An 18,083-nucleotide genomic window follows, 5' to 3' on the forward strand; every position below is an offset into this window, starting at 1 on the left:
TAACAGTAGAAACTATTTACTTCACTATTTGGGAAAAACTCTAACGAAATGCCAGTATGAGTCAGAAATACATTTTTGGCCTTGAGAAAATATAACCATATTAGCACCCATGGAGAGGGAGCCCTGAAGCAATGGTCAAAATAAAATACAGAGTTTACACGTTGACATCCATTATTAGATCCAATCTACTAATCTGGGTGGATTAGATGAAATTCATCAATGATGCTTGAGAGGACCTCCTCTCATACCAGCAATACTGAACAAATCCAATTAAAATGCACCAGAACCAGGGCTCTGAAACGTGGGTTTAAGCCAAGTGATGCAGTGCAAGCAATAGACAATGTTACCTGTTGTTAGAGGACGCTGAAAATACTGTGTTTTTGAAAAATCTCTTAAGATTTGTGGGTAGGTGAACGGAGTGGAACTTCCAAGTGCACCACTTCCAACTTCGAAGATTCACTATTCATAACAGACTATTCATATTACATACAGTGCCTTCAAAAAGTATTCAAAATGCTTGATTTATTGCACATTTTGTTGTTACACCCTAAATTCAAAATATTTTTTTTTTTTCACCCATCTATGCACAATACCCCATACTGACAATGTGAAAACATGTTTTTAGAAATGTTTAATTAATATCTATATTACATACAGTACCAGTCAAAAACTCATTTCAGGATTTTTCTTTATTTATACATTGTAGAATAATAGTGAAGACATCAAAACTATTAAATAACACACACGGAACCGTGTAGTAACCCAAAAAGTTTAAACAAATCAAAATATATTTGAGATTCTTCAAAGTAGCCACCCTTTGCCTTGATGACAGCTTTGCACACTCTTGGCATTCTCTCAACCAGCTTCAACAGTCTTGGAGTTCCCACATATGCTGAGCACTTGTTGGCTGTTTTTCCTTCACTCCACGGTCCAACTCATCCCAAACCCTCTTAATTGGGTTGAGGTCGGGTGATTGTGGAGGCCAGGTCATCTGATGCAGCACTCCATCACTCTCCTGCTTGGTCAAATAGCCCTTATAGCCTGGAGGTGTGTTTGGAGTCAGTTTCCTTGAAAAACAAATGATAGTCCCACTAAGCGCAAACCAGATGAGATGGCGTATTGCTGCAGAATGCTGTGGTAGCCATGCTGGTTAAGTGTGCCTTGAATTCTAAATAAATCACTGACAGTGTCACCAGCAATGCACCCCCACACCATCACACCTCTTCCATGCTTCACAGTGGGAGTTACTCTGCATCTCACAAAGACACAGTGTTTGGAACCAAAAACCTACCATTTGGACTCATCAGACCAAAGGACAGATTTTGACAGTCTAATGTCCATTGCTCATGTTTCTTGGCCCAAACATGTCTCTTCTTCTTATTGGTGTCCTTTAGTAGTGGTTTCTTTACAGCAATTTGACAATGAAGGCCTGATTCACGCAATCACCTCTGAACAGTTGATGTTGAGATGTGTGTATTACTTGAACTCTGTGAAGCATTTATTTGGTTTGCAATCTGAGGTGCAGTTAACTCTAATGAACTTATCTTCTGCAACGGAGGTTAGTCTGGGTCTTCCTTTCCTGTGGCGGCACTCATGAGAGCCAGTTTCATCATAATGCTTGATGGTTTGTGTGACTGCACTGAAAATGTTCCGCATTGACTGACTGTCCTTTCTCTTTGCTTATTTGAGCTGTACAAGCCATAATATAGACTTGGTATGTTACCAAATAGGTCTACTCTGTATACCACCCCTACCTTGTCACAACACAACTGATTGGCTCCAACGCATTAAGGAATTAACTTTCACAAATGAACTTTTAACAAGGCACACATGTTAATTGAAAATGCTTTCCAGGTGACTACCTCATGAAGCTGATTGAGAGAATGCCAAGAGTGTACAAAGCTGTCATCAAGGCAAAGGGTGGCTACTTTAATGAACCTGAAATATAAAATATTTTTTGATTTGTTTAAACACTTTTTTGGTTACTATATGATTCCATGTGTGTTAGTTGTAAATGTCTCCAGATGGCGCCGACAGAGAGGGCCACCTCGCTTCTAGTCCTTAGGAAACTTAGCAGTATTTCATTTTTAATGTATTATTTCTTACATTGTTAGCCCAGAAAACAGTATGTGTTATTATATACAGCCGGGAAGAACTATTGGATATCAGAGCGACATCAACGACCAGCAATACGATTTTCCAAAAGCAGATCCTTTGACCGAACCACCCAGGGCATTGTAACTGAATCCAGAGGCTGACCAGTATGCTGTTGTCCCCACATGCTTCAAGATGGCAACCATTGTTCCTGTACCTAAGAAGGCAACGATAACTGAACTAAATTACTACCACCCCGTAGCACTCACTTGTCATCATGAAGTGCTTTGAGAGGCTAGTCAAGGATCATATCACCTCCACCTTACTTGTCACCCTAGACTCACTTTAATTCGCGTATCGCCCCAATAGTTCCACAGACGATGCAATCGCCATCACAGTGGACAAGAGGAATACCTATCCCACCTGGACAAGAGGAATACCTATGTAAGATCATTGACTACAGCTCAGCATTCAACACCATAGTACCTTCCAAGCTCATCATTAAGCTTGAGGCCCTGGGTCTCAACCCTGCCATGTAAAATTGGGTCCTGGACTTCCTGACGGGCTGCCACCAGAAGTGGTGAAGGTAGGAAACCACATCTCCACTTCGCTGATCCTCAACACTGGGGCCCCACAAGGGTGCCTGCTCAGCCCCCTCCTGTACTCCCTGTACACCCATGACTGCGTGGCCATGCACGCCTCCAACTCAATCATCAAGTTTACAGATGACACAACAGTAGTAGGCTTGATTACTAACAACGACGAGACAGCCTACAGGGAGAAGGTGAGGGCACTCGGAGTGTGGTGTCCGGAAAACAACCTCTCACTCAACATCAACAAAACAAAGGAGATGATTGTGGACTTCAGGAAACAGCAGAGGGAGCACCTCCCTATCCACATCGACGGGACAGCAGTGGAGAAGGTGGAAAGTTTTAAGTTCCTCGGTGTAAACATCATGGACAAACTGAAATGGTCCACCCACACAGACAGTCTGGTAAAGAAGGTGCAACAGCGCCTCTTCAACCTTAGGAGGCTGAAGAAATTTGACGTGTCACCTAAAACCCTCACAAACTTTTACAGATGCACAATTGAGAGCATCGTGTTGGGCTGCATCACCGCCTGGCATGGCAACTGCACCGTCCGGCATGGCAACTGCACCACCCATAACCGCAGGGCTCTCCAGAGGGTGGTGCAGTCTGCACATCGCATCACCAGGGGCAAACTACCTGCTCTCCTGGACACCTACCACACCCGATGTCACAGGAAGGCCAAAAAGATGATCAAGGACAACAACCACCCGAGCCACTACCTGTTCACCCTGCTTACCATCCAGAAGGTGAGGTCAGTACAGGTGCATCAAAGCTGGAACCGAGAGACAGCTTCTATGTCAAGGCCATCAGACTATTAAACAGCCATCACTAACACAGTGAGGCTGCAGCCTACATACAGACCTGAAATTATTGGCCACTTTAATTAAACATGTTTAAATTGTATTTATTCCACCTTTTTTAACCAGGTAGGCCAGTTGAGAACAAGTTCTTATTTACTGCGACCTGGCCAAGATAAAGCAAAGTAGTGCAACACAAACAACAACACAGAGTTACACATAGAATAAACAAACGTACAGTCAATACCACAATAGAAAGATGTCTATATACAGTGTGTGCAAATGGTGTGAGGAGGTAAAGCAGTAAATAGGCCAATAGTAGCGAAGTAATTAAAATTTAGCAAATTAACACTGGAGTGATAGATGTGCAGATGGTGATGTGCAAGTACAAATACTGCTGTGCAAAAGAGCAAAAAAGTAAATAAAAACAATATGGAGATGAGGTAGGGAGATTAGATGGGCTATTTACAGATGGGCTGTGTACAGCTGCAGCGATCGGTAGGCTGCTCAGATAGCTGATGTTTAAAGTTACTGAGGGAGATATAAGTCTCCAACTTCAGCGATTATTGCAATTCGTTCCAGTCATTGGCAGCAGAGAACTGGAAGGAAAGGCGGCCAAAGGAGGTGTTGGCTATTGGGATGACCAGTGAGATATACCTGCTGGAGTTCGTGCTATGGGTGGGTGTTGTTATCATGACCAGCGTAATCGCCCGCAGCAAGAGCAACATTGTTGATATATACAGAGAAAAGTCGGCCGAGAATTGAACCCTGTGGTAACCCCATAGAGACTGCCAGAAGTCCGGACAACACGCCATCCGATAAATGGATCACTCGTCACTTGAATAATGTTTACATACAGTTGAAGTCGGAAGTTTACATACACCTTAGCCAAATACATTTAATCCCAGTAAAAATTCCCTGCCTTAGGTCAGTTAGGATCACCACTTTATTTTAAGAATGTGAAATGTCAGAATAATAGTAGAGAGAATGATTTATTTCAGATTTAGTTTCTTTCATCACATTCCCAGTGGGTCAGAAGTTTACATACACTCAATTAGTATTTGGTAGTATTGCCTTTAAATTGTTTAACTTGGGTCAAACGTTTCGGGTAGCCTTCCACAAGCTTCCCACAATAAGTTGGGTGAATTTTGGATCATTCCTCCTGACAGAGCTGGTGTAACTGAGTCAGGTTTGTAGGCCTCCTTACTCGCACACACTTTTTCAGTTCTGCTCACAAACTTTCTGTGGGATTGAGGTCAGGGCTTTGTGATGGCCACTCCAATACCTTGGCTTTGTTGTCCTTAAGCCATTTTGCCACATCTTTGGAAGTATGCTTGGGGTCATTGTCCATTTGGAAGACCCATTTGCGACCAAGTTTTAACTTCCGGACTCATGTCTTGAGATGTTGCTTCAATATATCCACATAATTGTCCTGCCTCATGATGCATTCTACTTTGTGAATTGCACCAGTCCTTCCTGCAGCAAAGCAACACCACAACATGGTGCTGCCACCCCCGTGCTTCACGGTTGGGATGGTGTTCTTCAGCTTGCAAGCCTCCCCCTTTTTTCTCCAAACATAACTATGGTCATTATGGCCGAACAGTTATATTTTTGTTTAATCAGACCAGAGGACATGTCTCAAAGTACGCTCTTTGTTCCCAAATGCAGTTGCAAACCATAGTCTGGCTTTTTATGGCCATTTTGGAGCAATGGTTTCCTCCTTGCTGAGCAGCCTTTCAGGTTTTGTCAATATAGGACTTGTTTTACTGTGGATATATATTATTTTGTACCTGTTTCCTCCACCATTGTTACGGAGTCTAGTTGATAGGCAATCGACTAGCCGGACTGTTCCCCGGACTCCAGTTGTAGCCATTCGTACAAGGCACAAACAAGGCTATTGAACCTGACATTGGTGTCTGTCGTTATTCCTTTATCTAACATATCATACTGAAACATGGTATCAGAAGTGGCTCGGAAAACACACGTTTGTTATTTTTGTAGCTAAGTACAGTATAGGCGCAGTTACGTTCCATATGCGAACACACACCGTTTCCTACTTACAACACTGATCAACTCGTTGTTAGCTGCCTAGCTAGCATCACTACCTACGTCGATGACTGAAGGCAAAGAAATCTCATATTCCATTGCTATGGCAGCGAACATTCCGCCACCAAATCCCATGGTTCTCACAGGGGACTGGAATACTAATTGGGACAACTTCAGGGATGAATTCAAGGACTATGCGCTGGCGACCGGTCTACATGAGAAACCCAACGAGGTACAAGCGGCAACTCTGAGGAGTTTAATGGGCAGCGAATGCAGGCATATCTACCGGCACAATCTCACCCTCACAGCACGTCAACAGTGTGATGCAAAGGCTATATTGGATGCATTGGAGAATTACTTCAAACCCGCCAGAAACGTAATTTATGAGCGGTTTGTTTTCGGAAGCTGTAAACAGGAAGAGGGTGAGTCAGTACACAACTTTGTAACCCGTTTGAGAGAGAAATCCGCCACTTGTGAATACGGGGATTGAAAGATGAATTGATTCGTGACAAAATAGTGCTGGGAATTGCAAATGAGGATACACGCCGGCGTCTACTGAGAGAGAGAGACTTAACATTAGTAACTGCCATTGAAATGTGCCGCACTGCTGAAGTCACTGACATGAGAATGAGAGCAATGGAAATCGAAACCCCACGCTCCGACGTTGATACCGTTCACGCTGTTGCTAGGCAGACATTCAGACTAAACCAATCGAGGCAGAGCAATTCACCACGAACGGTGAACACAGAGATCCCAGTAGCATGTAAATACTGTGGGAATACACACACGTGGCAAAGAGCACTGCCCTGCCTACGGAAAACCATGCAGAGCTTGTGGAACTAATAATCATTTTGCAAAAGTGTGTCTCAAAAGCAAAAGAAGGGTGAGTGAGGGCAAGATTCACTGTGTTGATGATGTCATTCAATGTTCAGAGCTGAAAAGTGAAAGTGACATTTACATGCATGAATCCATTGGGGCTGTACACTCAAGAGGGAAGAAATGGTTTGTGACACTACGATTGTACAACAAGCAACAACAATGTCAACTGGATTCTGGTGCTACATGCAACGTAATGAGCTACAAAGACAAAATCAATCTGGCACCTGACACACATCTATTGCCCAGCGATACTAGACTAAAGCTCTACTCAGGAGAGCTAATGAGCTCTATGGGCACCTTTGAGACGAATGTGTTATTCGGGGACGCAAACACAAGCTGGAGTTTGAGATTGTAAAAACCAGTCAACATCCTCTCCTCTCAGGCTCTACATGCGAACGCCTGGGACTGATCCAGTTCACTGTACCAAATGACCTGCACATTGTGGATCATGTCCAGCATGGACCCCTGTCCAAAGAACAACTACTTAGCAGATATGACGATGTATTCAACATGCCCGTTGAATCTGTGCCTGGGGAGGTACACTTTGAAGTGGATGAGAGCATCACTCCAGTCCAGTGTGCTCCTCGCAATGTGCCCATTGCAATGAAAGTGGCTGTGAAGGCCCAGCTGGACAAGTATGAGACCGATGGCCACATGACTTCTGTGACTGAACCAACTGACTGGATCAGCAATATGGTCATAGTGAAAAAACCAGAGAAGCTGAGGGTCTGCATCGACCCAAAGCATCTGAACCAAGCACTGAAACGATCCCACTACATCATGCCGACACTAGAGGATGTCCTCTATAAGCTTCCCAAGGCCAGGATTTTCACCTTGGTGGATGCCCGAGATGCATTCCTTCAATGCAAGCTGGATGAAGAAAGCAGCCTCATGACTACCTTCTGGACCCCCTGGGGTCGGAAACGCTGGCTCAAGCTCCCGTTTGGTGTCTCGGTGGCGCCTGAGATATACCAACGTAAACAGCACGAGTTACTGGCTGGGCTCAAGGGCATTGAACCCATCGCAGATGATGTCCTGATTGTAGGCTGTGGTGACACAGACGAAGAAGCAGTACGCGACCACGATGTGAAGCTCCTGGCACTGATGGAGCGCTGCCGATCAGTTAAGCTTCGCCTTGGCCTGAAGAAGCTGCAGTTCAAGGTGAAAGACGTCCACTTCCATGGCCACATTCTCCCGGCAAAAGGCCTGAAGCCGGACCCAGACAAGGTCAGAGCGATCCTCGACATGCCAAACCCGTCTGATGCAAAAGGAGTACAGCGTCTCATCAGCTTTGCAAACTATCTTGCAAAGTTCATGCCACACCTATCAGCAGTCTGTGAGCCTCTGCGCCGGTTGCTGGACAAAGACACACCATGGCACTGGCTACCCAAGCACGAGGCCGCAGTGCAGGAGATGAAATCTCTGGCTTCATCCATGCCAGTGTTGCGCTACTACGACGTCATGAAGCCTGTCACAATCCAGAGCGACTCCAGCCAAAGGGGACTTGGATGCTGCCTTATGCAGGAAGGCCAGCCCGTTGCGTTTGCCTCGAGAGCGCTCACCCCCACCGAACAAAACTATGCACAAATTGAGAAAGAGTGCCTCAGCATCGTCTTCTCCTGCCAGCGATTCCATCACTACTTATATGGGCGAGACCTGGTCATCGCTGAAACTGACCACAAACCACTCATTGCCATATTCAGTAAACCTCTCCTCAACGCGCCCAAGAGGCTTCAAAGCATGCTCCTGACTCTGCAAAACTACAGCCTGAAGGTCATTTACAAGCCAGGACCAGAGATGTACATCAGCGACACACTGAGCAGGGCAACAACACAATGTACAGGCAGAGGCACTGTCTATCAGCGGCAGGCCATCTGTTGCTACAGCAGGAACAACAAGATGTTCAACAGATCAATCAGGCAGACTACTTAAACGTCACAGATCACCGCCTAGCCCAGATAAGGCAACACACTGACAAGGACGAACGCCTACAGTCACTGAAGTCCATGGCTCTCGCAGGTTGGCCATACCTGAAAGAGGAGACACCTTTCACAGTGAGAGAATACTGGACCTTTCGAGATGAGATCAGCGTGCAAAATGGCGTCTTGTTCAGAGGTCAGAAGGTCATTATTCCCAAATCACTACGTCCAGAGATGCTTACCCGCATACACTCCAGTCACGTTGGAGGTGATGCATGCTACCGCCAGGCTCGTGAAACATTATACTGGCCAAACATGCAAGCAGAAATGAAAGACTTTGTCAGCAACTGTACCACATGCAACGAGTACGCTCATGAACAGCAAAAGGAAACCATGATGTCACACGAACTGCCCACAAGGGCCTGGCAAATCGTCAGCATGGACTTATTCAGCCACAGACAAAAGGACTATCTTCTCATCGTTGATCACTACTCTGACTTTTGGGAAATTTAACTGCTCCCTGACTTGTCTGCAGAGACGGTCATAAAGCGCTGCAAGGCGCAGTTTGCAAGGCAAGGTCAGCCTGACAAGGTAATCACGGACAATGGCCCACAATTCACTGCACAGTTCAAGCGTTTCGCCTCAGAATGGGAGTTTGACCACGTGACCTCCTCTCCAAGACACCCAAAAGCAAATGGCAAGGCAGAATCAGCTGTCAAGATTGCAAAAACCTGTTAAGCAGGGCCTTGCGCGACAGCAACGACCCATGGAAAGCGATCTTACAGTGGAGGAACACACCCACTGAAAACATGGACAGCAGCCCAGCACAACGCCTTCTGTCCAGACGTCTGAAGACTACCATCCCCGTAGCTAACAAGCTACTTGAGCCCTGCGTCATGGTTGGCGTCACGGACAAACTGCGTCACAGAAAGCAGCTCGCTAAGTGCTTCTACGACCGGACTGCTCGGGACCTACCAGAGCTGGAGGTGGGTGAAACGATAAGGATGAAACCGCTGCCGGGAGACCACACAGGACTTTGGAGGCTGGGCACATGCCTGCAGAGAGTTGCACCACGTTCTTACCTGGTGGATGTTGGTGGCTCCCTCTATCGTCGCCATCGGGTGGATCTGCGCGTAGCAGAGCAGACAAACCAGAACACGCCATACACTCACCTAGATGAGCTGGATCACAGTCCAGGCCTAAGGGTAAGGGGTGCAGAATTGAGACATGGGCCAACTGAAGGTGAGGCTTCTACCCCACCAAGCTCTCCAGCTCGTGCCCCTAATCCTACCCCTGTCAGAGCCAATACTTACTCACGGGTGGGTCGGCTGTGCAAGCCACCGGACAGGCTTACTCTGTATGCAAGGGACTGTTAACTTGCCCTCGGTTAATTAAAATCTATATTTGTTCTTAAATAATTCAATTGAAATTAAAAAAGGAAGATGACAACTGAAGTAAAAAAGAAAATGTAATGCTTTTTCTATTGTTATGACCTGACTGTTAAGAATTTAATGTTATGCCTTTATGTTTGCACTTTCTATTGAAAAGGATGATGTTACGGAGTCTAGTTGATAGGCAATCGACTAGCCGGACTGTTCCCCGGACTCCAGTTGTAGCCATTCGTACAAGGCACAAACAAGGCTATTGAACCTGACATTGGTGTCTGTCGTTATTCCTTTATCTAACATATCATACTGAAACAACCATCTTGTTCAGGTATTGATTTGCACTTTTCGCACCAAAGTATTTTCATCTCTAGGAGACATAATGCGTCTCCTTCCTGAGCCGTATGACGGCTGCTTGGTCCCATGGTGTTTATAATTGCGTACTATTGTTTGTACAGATGAACGTGGTACCTTCAGGTGTTTGGAAATAGACTTGTGGAGGTCTACAATTATTTTTCTGAGGTCTTGGCTGCTTTCTTTTGATTTTCCAATGATGTCAAGCAAAGAGGCACTGGGTTTGAAGGTAGGTCTTGAAATACATCCACAGGTACACCTCCAATTGACTCAAATTATGTCAATTAGCCTATCAGAAGATTCTAAAGCCATGACATCATTTTCTGGAATTTTCCAAGCTGTTTCAAGGTACAGTCAACTTCTGTATGTAAACTTCTGACCCACTGGAATTGTGATACAGTGAATTATAGGTGAAATAATCTGTCTGTAAACAATTGTTGGAAAAATTACTTGTGTCATGCACCAAGTAGATGTCCTAACTAACTTGCCAAAACTATAGTTTGTTAACAAGAAATTTGTGGAGTGGCTGAAAAACCTAAGTATATGTAATCTTCTAACTTCAACTGTATCTTGCATTACTCATCTTATATGTATATAACGTATTTTATACCATCTATTGCATCTTGCCTATGCTGCTCGGTCATTGCTCATCCATGTATATATTCCTATTCCATTACTTTACTTGTGTATATTAGGTAGTTGTGGAATTGTTAGATTACTTGTTAGATATTGCTGCACTGTCGGAACTAGAAGCACAAGCATTTCGCTACACTCGCAATAACATCTGCTAACAATGTGCATGTGACCAATAAAATTTGATTTCACTTGTACTCTACATAGAAAATCTAAAGAAAAACCATGTGGGAAAAAAGACCTTTTTGACTGGTACTGTAATTATTCACACTCCTGAGTCAATATTTTGTAGAAGCACCTTAGGCAGTGATTACAGCTGTGTCTTTCTGGGTATGTCTCGAAGAGCTGTGCAACATGTATCCATTATTCTTGTAAAAAATATTCAAGCTCTGTCAAATTGGTTGTTGATCATTGCTAGCAACAATTTTCACGTCTTACCTTATATTATCAAGTATATTTATTTGAAACTCGGCCACTCAGGAACATTCACTGCCTTCTTGGTTAGCAACTCCAGTGTAGATTTGTCCGTGTGTTTTAGATTATTGTCCTGCATGCCTCATGGTGAAATCCCTGAGAGGTTTCCTTCTCGGTCACTGAGTTAGGAAGGACGCCTGTATCTGTTGTATATTTAATAACTTCGCCAAGCTCAAAGGGATATTCACTATCTGCTTGTTTCATTTTGACCTATCTACCAATAGGTGTCCTTTGCAATCAATGCATTGAAAATCCTCCTTGGTCTTTGTGGATGAATTTGTGTTTGAAATTCAATGCATTATACAATCATGTTGCACACATAGTCCATTCAAAGGATTATGTGGCTTGTCAAGCACATTTTTACTCCTGAACTTATTCAGGCTTCCCATAACAATGGGGTGAATACCTAATGTCTCAAGACATTTCAGCTTGACATTTTTCATTAATTTGTAAAAATGTTGAAAAACATAATTCCACTTTGACATTATGGGGTATTGTGTGTAGGGCAGTGACAAAAAAATATACATTTAATAAATGTTCAATTCAGGCTGTAACACCACAAAATGTGGAAAAAGTCAAGAGGTGTGAATACTTTCTGAAGGCACTGTAGCTCTCCACATTTATTACATAGAAAATGGTTTTGTTTAACTCCAATGCATTTTGAAGGCCATGGTAAAGTGCTTGGAATGGCTCAGCAGCTTTGTTTGAGTGTAGGTGGTGTTTTGCCAATTTGTTTGTGTGGATGCAGTCAATGCGCAAGTGAATAACTTACCTATTTGAACTGACAGCACTGCATTTCTTTTGTTGCTTATACAGTATATACCATTTGGTGTCTGAAATCATACTGAATAGTACAGAATATATGTATTTCACACCTCACATATGGTAAGATTAAATAGGCTTTATAATGCAAATTCAAAGGATGGGGGAAGAAAGAGGACAGGCGTTGTCCCTTACTGCAGCATCATTCAGTCTTCATTGTTAACTGTACAGATTCAGATTTCAATGTAAAGTCCTCCAGGTATCACCTCAATTCCACACATAAAAAAGCAAGGCCACAGTGGGGAAAACATTTTTATGAGGTTTTTCTGCCTCAACGGGCATTGAAGAGTAGAGTAGAGACAGGTTACACGGTCCTGCAGACTTGCTCCGGCCAAACACTATTCCACACCCACATACCTTAGTTTCTTCTCCGCAATGAGTCTGGATCTGAGTACCTCCCTGATGATTTCTAGAATGGAAATCCATTCTAGACTGTCTGATTCATCCCATAAACCAAAAGGTTGGGTTAGAGCAAGAACATGTTTAATTGACTTTGAATCTCTGATGTGTTAGAGATGATCCAATCGCTCATTACTTTGTTTTTTACAACACCCCTAATTTTAACATCGCCATAAACAACTTATATTGCAAGAACTACTCTAAAAAGTATTTTCAAATATCTATTTCAATATACTGGTCTGTGACTAGTATTTTGGTAAGAAGATAAAAACTATTTCACAGTTCTCATGAGAAAGGAAAATAATAAGCCATGTTGTCTATTTATGCCGTGTAGTGTTTGCAGGGTAGGCGGACGACGTCATAAAATTAGCTCCTCAATTTCTTATTCGATTCTATTATTGCCTGCCTTGTAAATGGCTCCTGGAATAGCAAAGAGAAAATGGAATAACAACAATCAATCCACATGAACTCAGCAAAAAAAGAAACGTCCTCTCACTGTCAACTGCATTTATTTTCAGCAAACTTAACATGTGTAAATACTGGTATGAACATAACAAGATTCAACAACTGAGACATAAACTGAACAAGTTCCACAGACATGTGACTAACAGAAATGGAATAATGTGTCCCTGAACAAAGGGGGGGTCAAAATCAAAAGTAAACAGTCAGTATCTGGTGTGGCCACCAGTTGCATTAAGTACTGTAGTGCATCTCCTCGGAGGAGGAGACTGCACCAGATTTGCCAGTTCTTGCTGTGAGATGTTACCCCACTCTTCCACCAAGGCGCCTGCAAGTTCCCGGACATTTCTGGGGGGAATGACTTTAGCCCTCACCCTCCGATCCAACAGGACCCATATGTGCTCAATGGAATTGAGATCCGGGCTCTTCGCTGGCCATGGCAGAACACTGACATTCCTGTCTTGCAGGAAATCACGCACAGAAAGACCAGTATGGCTGGTGGCATTGTCATGCTGGAGGGTCATGTCAGGATGAGCCTGCAGGAGGGGTACCACATGAGGGAAGCGTTGAGATTGCCTGCTGATGCTGTGACACACCGCCCCAGACCATGACGGACCCTCCACCTCCAAATCGATCCTGCTCCAGAGTACAGGCCTCAGTGTAACGCTCATTCCTTCGACGATAAACGAGGATCCGATCATCATCCCTGGTGAGACAAAACTGCGACTCGTCAGTGAAGAGCACTTTTTGCAAGTCCTGTCTGGACCAGCGACGGTGGGTTTGTGCCCATAGGCGATGTTGTTGCAGGTGATGTCTGGTGAGGACCTGCCTTACAACAGGCCCACAACACCTCAGTCCAGCCTCTCTCAGCCTATTGCGGATTGTGAGAGGGACTGTGCGTTCCTGGTGTAACTCAGGCAGTTGTTGCCGCCATCCTGTACCTGTCCCGCAGGTGTGATGTTCAGATGTACCGATCTTGTGCAGGTGTTGTTACACATAGTCTGCCACTGCGAGGACGATCAGCTGTCCATCCTGTCTCCCTGTAGCGCTGTCATAGGCGTCTCACAGTACGGACATTGCAATTTGCAGTCCTCATGCCTCCTTGCAGTATGCCTAGTTATTTGGATTTTTATGAATTATCTTTGAAAGACAGGGTCCTGAAAAAGGGACGTTTCTATAGTCAATGACTGTTCCATTTCTATTTGAGGCTGGTTCACTGCAGGCAGTAATATATGGCAGAGAAATGCCCTCAGCAAAAGGAATCAGACAAGATATGTTTAAGGACAGACGCTGGAGACCGAGAAGCAAGTACAGGCAGGAACAGCGTCTAGACAGGGAAAAAATAATGACATTAATGCTGACACAGGGAATAAACTGAGGAGCAGACAGATATTTAGGGGGTAATCAACAAAGTAATGGAGTCCAGGTGAGTCCAGTACTGCGCAGCTGCGCGAAATGATGGTGACAGGTGTGCTTAATGAAGGGCGCTCTGGCGCCAGAGAGGGGGAGTGGGAGCAGGCGTGACAGCATGAGGATTTTAGCTTCCCCTTGAAGGCAAATAATGCGATAAAAAGACATGTAATATTAAAATAGCAAGTGTATAACAATGTCTGCACTACTGTAAATATGACAGGTGGAAAAGGAAAATGGAAATATGTCCTTAAAGAAGATACAATTGATAAGGAAGATTCTAAAAAAATAAAAAATAATCTTGAAAGCACTTGAGAAATGTACCTCCAGCAAGTAACCTTTCATACTCCCCGCCCTCTACCCAAACTGTGCAGTCCTAGAAAAACCCAAATGCAGCATATAAAACCACCCTGCTATATATAGCCCCTTCTCATTCTGTACCTGGCCAAGTCAAATTTCTCTGCTCTGACACACACAAACCCACATACACACGCACCTGCACACACACACGGTATGTGGGACCTCTCGTCAGCACTCCCTTGGGGGCGCTGCCACTCTTATCTGCCCTTACTAGCACCGGTTTAAAGTTAATAAAGAATCATTAGTCATGTGTTCCCTCGCATAGCCCTGTCATGCTTTACGCACCTACGGCACAATCACACTGAAATGCTTCACAGTAGCACCTTGCTGAAAGACAACAAATCTGCCCTTAGCCTGGGTCTCTCTCTCTCCCTCAAACCCCCCCTCTCGCTTTCTCTCCCTCAGATTCTCTCTCTCCCACATGCACACACCCCATTCTCGCTTTCTCTTTATTTTTGGCAGCTCTGTTTTCTAGGCTAGCTTGCATCCTGCAACAGTAACACATGGCTTTCTGTGCGTCATCTGAGCTTGACTTACACACAAAGCATTGACAAATGACTCCTAAATTCTGAAGAAAATACTGAGGGAGGAAGGTGAGCTGCTACAGAAAGAAATAATGGGTTGTGTGGCCGTGTGGAGAATGCTAACACTTCTCCTCACACATGGCTGAGCTTCTATAGTGAAGAAAATCAACTTGATGCAAAGACAGCTAATACAAAATCTTCTAAAATAAAAACTTAACACAAATAGAAGTCATCCAAATACATGTACGGCCCTATGTTGTACTACACAATGTTGGGAAGAGCTTGCATTTGAAATTAGTAATTCTTCTACGTCACATAATACCTCAAATGTAACTGGCTGTATATGATCAATGAGGCTGTCCTACCCTTGAGATTGTGTCATGTGTCAGAGAATACTGATCAATTAAATACAGGTAGTCTACTTCTAAAGCCATTATTATGTCAGGAATATCCTTTCTGGCACATAGCGCAGATGCTGGCTGCAGTAGCATCTTAACAGTTACTCTAATCTACTTGTTATTAATCTGTGATCTGGCCTTCCCCCTACTGGGTGATGAATCACATGACTAACGCTGGGACTAATGTTAGAGCAGTGCCCGTGCAGTGACTCTGTTAATTGGTGTGCCACACACTTGATTAATGCATTTGTTCCTGCTCGGCCTGAGTCTCATCAGATACTTTTGTCAGATCGGGAGTGCATAACCCAATCCCATTCTTTCTTTAATCTTAATAGAAAGCTCTGGGATGAATGAAACATTTGGCAAACCGAAGTGATAAAACAAAGATTGATCAAAGGTCCTTTAGTTTGATTGTGGGTGGCCCATAAAGCATATTTTTCGACAGAGGTATAAAATTAAAAGTTGGTTTATTCATTTGTTTTGGTCCCAGGTGCCGATTTCCTGAGATAGCCTATGACCTTGCAAGGGAGTGTTTGAGGTGGACTGGGCTATCCCTCACCAGTCCGGGCTGCCATAGACCTCTCCACGTAGTCGGCAACCTGGTATTGACAGAGCACGGGTCTATGAGCACAATTCAAAAGCTTGAAGTGCCATTGATTGGAAGATTCATGAAGTGGTTTTTCAACAGCCTTATTTGGCTCAGCTGGAAGAAACATTTAAAATAAAACCAATCTCTGTTTTGTTGAGGTGATGATTCATTGAGGTTTGTGATGAGCCAATCAGATTGTAGACTAGGTGAGCCACACCCAACACAGCCCAGATTGACCCAATGCAACCCAATCAAAATCTAGCCCAGAGAAGTCTAGAATACGGTATTTTAACAGGGTAAGGCATTTTCCCGTGTAATCTGATCACGAAAAAACTGCAATGGAATTTCTCTCACCCCAAAATGTTTTATGGAATTACGGTTTGTTGGCTGATTCAATTGCAAACCCAACAATAGTGAGCAAGAGTAATGGCGTGTTTTTGTAGGCACTTACTCCACCATGGCTCGTTGGCCAAAGTCTATAGGGAAATGAATGACGTTTTTGTAGGGTTTTTGGATAATCGCAGAAAATAAGGTCTGTGGTAAACACAGGCTTAGGAGATCGTATACATTTAGTTCTACAATATCATCTTAATTGGTTAACATATAACTTTCTGTGAAAGTACATTAAAAAAGCACAAAGCACATAAAGGATTCATAATTAATAAAGGTCATGTTAACTGACTGATATCTCATATAACAAAATGTATAAGATCTCAAAAGTCTGCATTATCCAGACCTTATTTTCATAATTTATCCCAAAGCCCTATTATTTCCCCATTAATATTCTCCATAGAAATGGCTGCACAAACCAGAGGTAACTCCTTACCTGTTCGTATGCCTACAAGCTGGCAAACTCTATAACCCCTTGAATACAGTACACAGAGTACCTCCGGTATTCTTTAAAGGCAACCCGCTTGGTATTCAGCTTCCAATGGCATAGCTGACTGAAGGTCACTCAGGCTAGCATGTATAGCGTAGTGTTTGTGAGGGTATCGATCAGCTGATCTAATCGTACATCACAGTGGTTAGAGATGGCTAATAAGAGGAGATTGTCAGAGAAAGCCTCTGTCCTCTCCTACATATAGTACAAGTGGGTATATAATTGGTAAAGGAGCTCAATGGAGAGTGGGTGAAAACCGTGTACAGTATCTCCTTCCTATTCCAAGTTAATGTTATGCAGTATTGTAGCAGTGATGTGGAGATGTAGAGATGATTACCTTGGGTAGTCAAATAAATTGTTATAGTTGCATCACAATGTGTCCATCACAGGTGTAGTATAACCACAACTACCAGAAACCATCTTTAAGATATATTTAATATAGATTAGTATACCAAACATTAGGAAGAGATGGCGACGGAGGGGATGGCTTCCATTTTATTGGTTTTATTGGCTCTTAACCAACAGTGATATTTTTTTTTCTTCATTGTTTATAACTTATTTTGTAAATAATGTTGCTGCTACTGTCTCTTATGACCGAAAATAGCTTCTGGACATCAGAACAGTGATTACTCACCTCGAATTGGACAAATAATTTTTCTTTAATGAGTCGGACAGGAAAGAAATACACCAAACACCCGAACAGGCCCTGATCCCAATCATTCGCTGGCCAAAGAAAGAGATCGGGTGCCTTGTGAGGATCAGGCGACGAGTGGCTAATCTGCCTTTGCCATCTGTACTGTTAGCTAACGTTCAATCACTGGAAAATAAATGAATGAACTGAAAGCACGCATATCCTACCAACGTGACATTAAAAACTGTAATATCTTATGTTTCGCTGAACGATGACATTAATAACATACAGCTGGCGGGTTATACAGCAGGATAGAACGGCAGCCTCTGGTAAGACACGGGGCGGGGGCCTATACATATTTGTAAACAGCTGGTGCACGATATCTAAGGAAGTCTACGGCTTATCTCATGATAAGTTATAGACCACACTATCTACCTAGA

General features: G+C 43.7%; 1 protein-coding gene across 1 annotated transcript in view; it reads right to left on the reverse strand.

Moving 5' to 3' along the window:
* The window catches only part of LOC112231008 (astrotactin-2-like), a 500,130-nt gene that overhangs the window by 253,117 nt on the left and 228,930 nt on the right, over positions 1 to 18,083 (reverse strand). The gene's annotated exons all lie outside the window — the stretch shown is intronic.

The sequence above is a fragment of the Oncorhynchus tshawytscha genome, linkage group LG33, assembly GCF_018296145.1.
Source record: "Oncorhynchus tshawytscha isolate Ot180627B linkage group LG33, Otsh_v2.0, whole genome shotgun sequence".
In the NCBI taxonomy this organism is placed as follows: domain Eukaryota; kingdom Metazoa; phylum Chordata; class Actinopteri; order Salmoniformes; family Salmonidae; genus Oncorhynchus; species Oncorhynchus tshawytscha.